Source organism: Triticum aestivum, chromosome 7B, assembly GCF_018294505.1.
Source record: "Triticum aestivum cultivar Chinese Spring chromosome 7B, IWGSC CS RefSeq v2.1, whole genome shotgun sequence".
Lineage (NCBI taxonomy): Eukaryota > Viridiplantae > Streptophyta > Magnoliopsida > Poales > Poaceae > Triticum > Triticum aestivum.
The window spans coordinates 762,935,754-762,945,916 of record NC_057813.1 but is presented as its reverse complement, the minus strand read 5'-3'; the positions used below and the strand labels follow the sequence as shown (position 1 = coordinate 762,945,916).

General features: G+C 44.4%; 1 pseudogene; it reads left to right on the top strand.

The window, feature by feature from the left end:
• The window catches only part of LOC123158850 (receptor-like protein EIX2), a 53,304-nt pseudogene that overhangs the window by 3,663 nt on the left and 39,478 nt on the right, over nucleotides 1-10,163 (top strand).

The following is a 10,163-nucleotide window of genomic DNA, read 5'->3' as shown; positions in this document are numbered from 1 at the left end:
ATTTGCAAATGTGAATTTTGACTTTATTTGCAAAATCTCTCTGAAATTTGTAAAAATGGGCATAACTTTTGCATACTAACTCGGATGAAAAAGTTTTTTATATGAAAAATCATCTACTCGAAAAGTTACATCCAAATTTAACCGGGGGAACCCCGTTAAACATTTTCAAAATCCTCAAAAACCTAATAGAAAAAAAGTTACGGGGCTTGTAAGATCTAGAGTGGAAAAAATTGAAAAATATTCAAACAGTGGGCAAACTATGGTCAAACAATGGTCAAACTAATTATTCTAGAATATTAGTGTTACTAAATAATTATTTTAATTATTTCAATTTTGGTCAAATCTGGTCAAACTGTGGTCAACTGTGGTCAAACTGTGGTCAAACAATGGTCAAACTAATTATTCAAGAAATATTAGTGTTACTAAATAATTATTGTTTTTTAAAACAATAGTTTCAAACTCAAACAGTGAAATGTGTCACTTCATGCTCAAGCAAAATTCCTGAAAGTTAATAGGATTGACATCTTATTATTGTCAGGAAAACAACAAGTGCAGACTTGGAGCGTGGGAGAATAGAACCCGGAAGTTAAGCGTGCTTGGGCTGGAATAGTGAGAGGGATGGGTGACCGGTTGGGAAGTTAGATGATTTGGAATGATGAGGGGTGATAAAAGAATAAATTGAGAAGTGATGAGGGAATGATGAGGGGTGATAAAAGAATAAATTGAGAAGTGATGAGGGGTGGTGATTAGAGACTAGAGGTTAAAATAATTCAGAAATTTGAAAAAAAAATTCAATTTTTTTTTTCAAAAACCTGTGGCGGCCTTTAGTCGCGGTTAGCCACAAGAACCGCGACTAAAGGTCCTCCGCCCCGACGGCCACCTGGCGCCCACGTGGACGGGCCTTTAGTCGCGGTTCTTAAGCAACCGCGACTAAAGGTGGGGGCCTTTAGTCGCGCCCGTGCGGTCGCGGTTGCGCAACCGCGACTAATGGCAGTTGCGAACCGCGACCAAAGGCCCTTTTTCCACCAGTGCCTTTATGCATCTTATTTTTTTTTTGATTGACGGTAGCATTATAAGATGATCTCTCACTAAATTTCAAGGTATAAGTGTTCTCCCTGAGTATGCACCATTGCGAAAGTTCTTTGTGCTGAGACACCACGTGATGATCGGGTGTGATAGGCTCTATGTTAAAATACAACGGGTGCAAAATAGTTGCACACGTGGAATACTCAGGTTAAACTTGACGAGCCTTGCATATACAGATATGGCCTCGGAATGCTAGAGACCGAAATGTCGAGCGTGAATCATATAGTAGATATGATCAACATAGTGATGTTCGCCATTGAAAACTACTCCATCTCACGTGATGATCGGACATGGTTTAGTTGATTTGGATCACGTGATCTCTTAGATGATTAGAGGGATGTTCTTAAGTAATATGATTAATTGAACTTTAATTTATCATGAACTTAGTCCTAATAGTATTTTGCAAATTATGTTGTAGATCAATAGCGGTGTGCTCCTCAGGGAACATTTTCCAAGTTTATGTAATTTGAAGTGGTTGGACCTCTGCTACAACAACTTCAACAGTGTGCTGCTCAAGGAACATTTTGAGAGTTTACATAATTTGAAGTTGGCAGACCTCGGTTGCAACAACGTCAACAATGTATTCGTGAAAAGGCATTCTACAAGTTTGGGAAATTTAAAGCATTTGGACCTCGGCTATAATAAATTAAACAAGTGCTCACAGACGAGGATTTTGCAGGACTATTGAATTTAGAGTATCTAGACTTGTCATACAACTCTCTAAAACTAGCTATCAACCAAAAATGGGTTCCTCCATTTAGGTTGAAGGTTGCAGGTTTTCGTTCATGCCATCTTGGACCTCATTTTCCAGAGTGGCTTAAATGGCAGACTGGCATTGATGTTCTTGTTCTTGGAAATTCAAACCTGGATGATGTTATTCCTGATTGGTTCTGGGTGACATTTTCCCAAGCTTCATTCTTGCATGCAGCAGGAAACAAGTTGCATGGCTCATTCCCAGAAAATTTACAACACATGGCAGCTGACCGCATATACCTTGGTTCCAACAAGCTTACAGGTCGAACTTGTCTTCAACCTCTTTCTGAGGCTCAATGCCGTCAAACCTCAAAGCATTACTTCTGGAAGAGTTTTTTGCTTGCAAATAATCAGGTTAGAGGCATGATCCCATCATCTTTATGCCAATTGAGAAGTCTAAATCAGTTGGACCTGTAAGGAAACAAGTTAACCGGCGATGTTATGCAATGCTTCAAGGACTCGGGTGCAAACTCTGCAAATCAGTTTGGTTCCAATATGTACAGTGCAGCGTTGAACAACAACAATTTCTCAGGTGAATTCCCAAAATTTCTTCAAAGTGCATCACAATTAAAATTCCTCGACCTTTCATACAATAGGTTCTATGGAGGATTACCAAACTGGCTATCTGAGAAAATGGCACAACTGCAAATCTTGAGGTTGAGGTCAAATATGTTCAATGGCCATATTCTGGAAAATCTCACTTCCATTGTCAGTCTTCATTATTTGGACATATCAGGCAACTGTATGTCAGGAAGCAATGATGACAGTAATAGCAGAGGATACAGAGGATTACAACTTCGAAGAGAGCATACCAGTAATCACGAAAGACCAAAAGCGTGAATATAACTTCCAAATCTACAAGCTCTTGGTGAATCTTGATTTGTCTAGTAACCGTTTAACAGGACAAATCCCAGAGGAGATAAGTTTACTGATTGCCCTCACCAATTTGAATATATCAAGTAATCAGTTGACAGGAACAATCCCAAATCAGATCGGTGATTTAAAGCATTTGGAATCGCTGGACTTATCATACAACATATTTTCTGGTGCAATCCCATCAGGTTTGTCGGCACTAAAATCTTTGAGCCACTTGAACTTGTCGTACAACAATCTATCAGGTGCAATACCATCTGGACCACACTACAAACTCTTGATAGTCAAATGTATATACGTCGGCAACCCTGGTCTTTGTGATCCTCCTCTCTCCAGGAATTGTTCGGCAAATGATGCAAAACAAAGCAGCCTTGAAGATATAAATCATATGTCGTCTGTTTATCTTGTCACGAGCATAGGCTTCATGGTGGGTCTTTGGACAGTGTTCTGCACCATGCTAATGAAGAGAGTATGGAGGGATGCCTACATTCAGTTCATTGATGAGCTATATGACAAGGTTTATGTGCAAGTGGCTGTGAGGTGGGATCGGCTGATGAAAAACACTCAAGACGATGCACCATGAACAAGAAGTGCCCAATAACACTGCAAGCGATTTGTTCGATACTCGCATCTAAATAAGTTTTCAGTTTTCTATATTCTTGCATTTTATCTGTATTTGAAGCTTTAAGTCGGTCTTTGCTGGACGTCAATGATGAAATGGTATTCATATGTTTGTAATCTATGGAATGAAGTGTACGGGTTTTGTTGTAATATTTAATCCTAAGTCAGGCATTGTTCATGATATAAGGAGAATGATATACAGCCACCACTCTGCCTCTTTCTTACTTTTTCAGTTGGTTTTGTTGGCAGACATCCTTCTTGCTGGGCTTGTAGTTGCATTTGCTCTGAGGTTAGTTTGCCAAAGGATGCTGTTATTACTTCGATCGTATCTAATATACATATCCACGCTATCTATAATATGATCTTTGCTCCTTGTCTGACAAAAAGGAAAAAGGAAAAAGGAAAAAGAAAATACATAGTAACTCCTTGTCCAAGAACCGTTACTTTCTGAGAAATTTTCATGGAGCAGCACAGCAGCCAAGTTTCAAGCTGGTTGTTGCCCATTTGTTTGGTTGTTGCCCATTTCGATCTGGTCTAACGCTGCAAATGGTTGGAGGTCTAACGCTGCAACAAGCAGACCTTGGTTCGATTCCTGCCATCATCCATTTTCTCCTGTATTGCATTTTATATTAATTGTTAGCTGATGGGCCGGCCCATTACTGTGGATATCTCTCCTATCTGCGACTTAAAAAACGGATGCGGGTGACGTATTTTGAACAGAGATCTCCTCCGTTGATGTGTTTAGGGGTTGTAAAGCAGAAGTGCTTCCTTGAATATCCTTTGTTTAGGACTAGTATAAGAATTCAAAAGTTCATGCTATTTCTAACGCGCCACTCATGTCAGGAATACATCAAGCTTCACTCGCAAAAAAAAAGGAATATATCAAGCTTACCACAACAGGAAAAGAGAAAACAAACAATGTCTTCTAGATGAAAAAAAAGCAGGAAAAGAACGGTGAAAATTTAGCAGTTCAATGCTATGATATAGTACTATCTACAACAGACTAACCTGGACAGTAACATCATTGATTTGGCATAGCCGAAGGAGTCCAGAGATCAGTGGCGGAGCCAGCCTGTGCAAGGAGCCGGGGCAGAGTCTATGCATGGTGGGATTGCCTAGTATTTGCCTTAGCAATTAGCGGTACTAATCATGGTCACATAGTATTGTTTAATGGAGACCGGCCGGAGCAGCCCGGGCAGCTGCCCCGGGTCGCCGGGAGCTAGCTCCGCCACTGCCAGAGATAGTACGGAGTCACGTTTTCCGATTAACATGCACGCACACAAACCTTACCACGACAATTCTACGCCAAGTCCTTTGTTCCTGCATCATACGCCCAACCTGCATCAATCCACGTCAGTGAGGAGAGCGCCGTCATGATCCGCCGCCGCGGCAGTTCCCCGGCAGCAGCGCTAGAAGATGACGACATGCTCGGAGAGATCCTTCTCCGTCTCCCGCCCCAGCCATCCTCCCTCGCGCGCGCCTCCGCCGTCTGCAAGCGCTGGAGAGGCATCGTCACCGACCACGGATTCCTCGGCCGTTTCCGCGCACACCACCTGGAGCCGCCTCTCCTCGGCGTCTTTCATCATGCCGATAAGCTCACGTTCACTCCCATCCTGCCCGCACCGGACCGCATCACTCCTCCATGTTGGAATAAGCCACGGCGTCTAGTGCAGTCGGGCTCGTCGGGCGCGTCCGGTGTGCGTGGGACGTGTGGGACGCACTGGTGCGGTCGGACTCGTCGGGCGCGTTGGGTGCGCGCGGGACGTGCGGGACGCAGCAGCGGTGTGGCGTATGTGTGTGCATGTGTAGTGCCGTGTCATGTGGCAGTATTGCACGTACGGAAGCGGATGTACTACGGTGGTTAGTTGCATGCATATGTGAGTTTGTTAGCTGCATGCGTTGATGGCCTAGTCTTTGGGACGTAGGAGAGAATCTAGGAACAGATTAGATGCATGCAAGTAGTTGGCTAGTATTGTGCGTCTGTTAGTGGGGCTAGTGGCCGAGCGTGGTGACTGGACTATGCGTGTGCGGGTACTACTTAAGCATTGTAATCAGCTTGGTTCTGTTAATGAGAAGAGGAGGAAAATGTAGCCCATGTGTTCTCATCGGGAGAACGAGGCAAAGCCAATTTTCTCCACGGTGAGCTGTGTATACGTGTGTGTTCCTTTCATGGTGTGTGTTTATGAGATAAGAGAGAAACCACAAGAGAGTTGGGAGGTAGAAGAAGAAGCGCCGCCGCGTAGGAGGAGGCAGCGCCAACACTCCAAACCTCGACAACGAGGGCCGACTGCTCGGGTGCCGCCACGGACTCGTCCTTATCTTACGATGGGTGCGCGCAGAGGTCCTCGTGTGTGACCCTATAACCGGCAACCAGCGATGTGTGCCCTTCCCACCCAAATTCAAGATGGGCTACATCAACGGGGCGGTGATCTGCGCTGCCCACGACCATGGCCACGTGCACGGTGGCTGCCACTCTACCCCCTTTAAGGTGGTCTTGCTGAATATGCGCTCTTAGGATAGCCCACCTCTTGCATCTGTATATTCATCCGAGACCGAAACTTGGGGCGATCTCATCTCAGCGAAGGTTCCATGTCCAAGTTGTTCCGGTGCTTATATTAGCACCCTTGTTGGTAATGTTCTTTATTGGTCGTTTCAGTTTGCGAAGGAGGGTATACTTGGGTTTGATTTGGAAAAAGAGAGCTTTGATGTGCTCGAGGGGCCTCCCGGTATGAATCTTTCTCACAGTCATCAAATCATGCAAGCCGAAGATGGCACGGTTGGTCTCGCCATGTTATTTCCTCGTTACCATAACATTCAAATGTGGCAGAGGAAGGTCAACTGCCATGGTGTTGCCACTTGGGTGCTGTCGAGGACCATTGACATCCATAACATTCTTGAGCTCCCTCCTCAGGGTGAAGGAGAGAAGACATCATTGGAATTTATGAAGGGACATGTTGAGGATACCGATGTGATATTTTTATATGTGAAAGGCAGTGTCTATATGGTCCAGCTTAAGTCGATGCAGTCTATGAAGCTTTATGAAACCCATAATAACATTACTTACTGTCATTCATTGAGGAGTTTCTACGCGCCAGGTGATTATTCATCCCTAGTCCTCATATTGTTGGAGTAACCCAATTCTGTTATGTATTATTATTCGTCGATGCTCGAATACCTTTGCTAGATAGGTGATTATAGCGTTACTATTCAGTATATTATATGTTCTCATTCAATATAGCTAGATAGACAAGCACAAGTCATCACCCCTTCTTTTACACGAAAGTCATCACCACTTGATTCTTACTAGATTGAAAATCTTACAACCTTTTTGTGTGTGTGTGTGTGTGTTATCATTCAATGTGGTTATCTCCATTCTTGGGAGGTAACAAATCAAATATCAAATGAGTAATAGTGAAAATCAGATGTGAAATGCTTAACTCATTACTAGTTTTAATTATACTATTCAGAAATCATTTAAACCATCGGTGATTGTGCTACATTACTTGGAAAGAAACAAAGCTGATTGATGAACATATTAACAAAGTACTGATACTGCTTATGGGCAGATAAACATATTAAAAATTATTGCTTTGGTTTTTCATTCATCCGATGACAGGCATGATTTGGCAATTAACTTAGGTGTCCTACACTATGATATACTTGATGACAATTGTTAAACTGATACCCTACACTATACTTGACGACAATTGTAAACCTGATTTGTTTAAACCTTTATCTGTGCAGGTGCGAGGGAGACTCAGCCATGTTGATAGATTCCATCAAAAAATAATATGCATGAGTGCAGTGCAGGCCCTTGATGGCAATGGAACCAACCAAAGGCTTAAATCTGTGTTGTCATACATTAGGCAGAGACGACTGATGTGTATCTTATATTGTTAGCAGTAGTAAACTTTTTCGATCGAGAGAACAACTAATAATGTAGCTGCATGGGGACTAAATACTATTTGTGGTTTATATTTGCATGTGGTAACATAACCTGAAGAAATATTTCTAATCATATTGTCAGCAGGTGACTATTGTGTATACGAACGTTCAAGCTCCCAACAGTACTTTATATCCCAACAATAGCACTTTATGGACCCGAATATCTAGCGAACATCAGATTTTTAGACATGGAAAATTGAATGATTTTCATGGCAAATTATGTTCGGCAAGCATGGCATGTTTAGTTGTTGAGCATGGAAAATTTGTCTCAGTTCATTTTTTTCTCAAGAAATTGCCTTGCTTGCAAACCAAATTTGTCATCCTCACGTCAATACAAATTGCCATGAAAATCATTCAATTTGCCATGTCTAAAAGATCTGACATCAGATTTTTAGCATTTCCATACTTTACTGATCTACAGGTTCTCCGAGCCTGGAGGTAGATTCGGTCAAGTGCTCCTACACTTTTTTTTATTTTTTCAAGTCGAGTTGCTCTATTCAGTTAGTAGTATGTTTTATAAATTTCTTCATTCTGATTTCATCTTCAGGTCAGGTTGCTCTATTCCGTCCAAAGTCTCCTGCAACCATCTTCAAGTTCAGCTGCAACCATTTAGATTAAGTAATATCATTGACTTTACCCAAAAAGGCTTCCGCCCCGCTTTATATATAAAGCACGATCCACAGCTACTCGGTACAAACGCACGCCACCATAACACACGCAGACACCAAAGGCAGGATACAAAGATGCTGAATGCAGCAACACCTCCCCTAGCACTACGATAGCCACCGGGGTCCGATGAGATGAAGCCACATACGACGAACCGTGAGCTCCAAGGCAGCGCTTTTAGGAAGGAAACGACACCGGAGCACCGCCACTGCCCGACCCGAGGGTCAGAGTTTCCCCTAGAGCAACATGACGGGCAATGAGAGCCACGGCGACGCCTTAGGAAGGGAGCGAGTTTCGCCGTCGCCGGTCCATCCAAAGAAAGAGCGGGTTTTCACCCCGGCCAACATTCAATGCCACCGAACGCCACACCCCGGTAACCACACCGCCCCCACGGCCATAGTCACCGAGCAGCATCGAGCCACGGGCTCTGCCCATGAGCACCACGCAACCACCACTAGGGCCGCCGCCCCGGCATCAAAGGCCTAAACACCACCTCACCCGAGTCCCGCCGCTACACCAACCAAAGAGACTGAGCGCCCCCAGCATCTGGCTTCCGTCGACTCGTCCTGCGGCACCGTGCGCGAGACAAGCTCGGTCCTGCAGCCATGCGCGAGACGGGCTCGGTCCTGCTGCCGGGCGCGAGACGAGCTCGGTCCTGCAGCCCCGGGCGCGAGACGAGCGATGGAACAAAGCTTGGGGCGGGCCAACCCTTCGACGAAGATTGAGCCCAGGCATCGAGAAGAGGGGTCGAAGGCCTGCACATGCCGCTCACCGACAGGCCAACGCCGAAGAAGTCCAGCCGCCGCTGTGAGACAATGCCGACCACCGCCATGAGCGACCACCACGCCGTGGCAGCCCACATCCATGCCGAGCACAGCCCACGACACCTACCATCGCTGGATCGGCCGGGAGCCAGCACGCCCGCCACCACCAGGGAGCGCCACCGAAGCCAGCCACCACCTGCAGCGAGCCGGAGCCACGCCACCACAGGGGCCCAGGCCACCCGAGCCGTTGCTGCGTCAGATCTTTAACCGGTACTGCTTTCTCGTGGTTTTCTGCATTACCACCCGGTTCTATTACTACATGGTTTCAATTGGAGCAAAAGTTTCATGATCACTTCTACAGTGGTGACAATGAGCTTAAACTATCCCATCTTACATCGGTTAAGCAAAAGCAATATGAATCGGTGTCCGATTATGTCAAAAGATTTAGGGATACAAAAAGCCGGTGCTATAGTTTGGTGATAACCGAGAGAGATATGGCTGATCTTGTGCTTAGTGGTTTGAGAACTCACATTAGAGAAAGGCTAGAAGGATACGAGTTTTTAAATATCAACCAAGTCTTGCAAGGGGCTTTGGCTCAAGAAAGCCGAAGCAAAGATCTTAAAGAGGTGCGTAGATATAAAACTGATCGTCCCAAGGTGAATATGGTTGAGTATGATAGTGACCACTCGGACGATGAGGGTGATATTTATGCTGCTGAATTTGTTTGGCCATCTAAGGCCAAACCGTTTACTTGCAATGATTTGAAGCCGATTCATAAGAATCATGATGAAGAGATGAAATTTACTTTCAACATTGCTAAGTGTGATAAAATATTTGGTGCTTTGTTGCAAGCCAAGATTGTTAGAATATCTCATACTTTACCACTGAAACGGCGTGCTTATTGCAAGTATTATAATTCTTTTTCTCATGCTACTAATGATTCTAATGTTTTTCGACGACAGATACAATCAGCCATTAATGACGGACGATTGAACTTTTCTGAGATGCAAGTTGATAAGCAGCCTTTCCCAATGAACACCATGGATTTGGAGGGGAAGAAGATGTTAATTCGGCCCAACATAGCTGAATCAGCTAATAAAAATAATATTGTCATTGGTGAGCCCAGGAAAAATAAGGAGAGAGACAAGATCTTGGGGAGACAAGTTGTGCTTGACAAGCAACCCGGTGGCAAGGAGGTAATCAAGATCACCATCAAGAATCCTACACTCGGGGGGCAACCACAAGTGCAAGAGAACACTCATGTAAAATTTGTTAAGCCCAAGAGTCCAGAGGTTGGCAAGTGGAAGACGAATGAAGCTAAAGTGCAGCGCAAGAGAATCAAGCCAACTTTTGATATGTTGTTGTTCAAGTATGCCAATCAAGCGACCGGTTCTAGCTCTGACCGGGCATCAAATTTGAAGCGCTCAAGGTCACCTCCTAGGGAAGAGTTTCAGC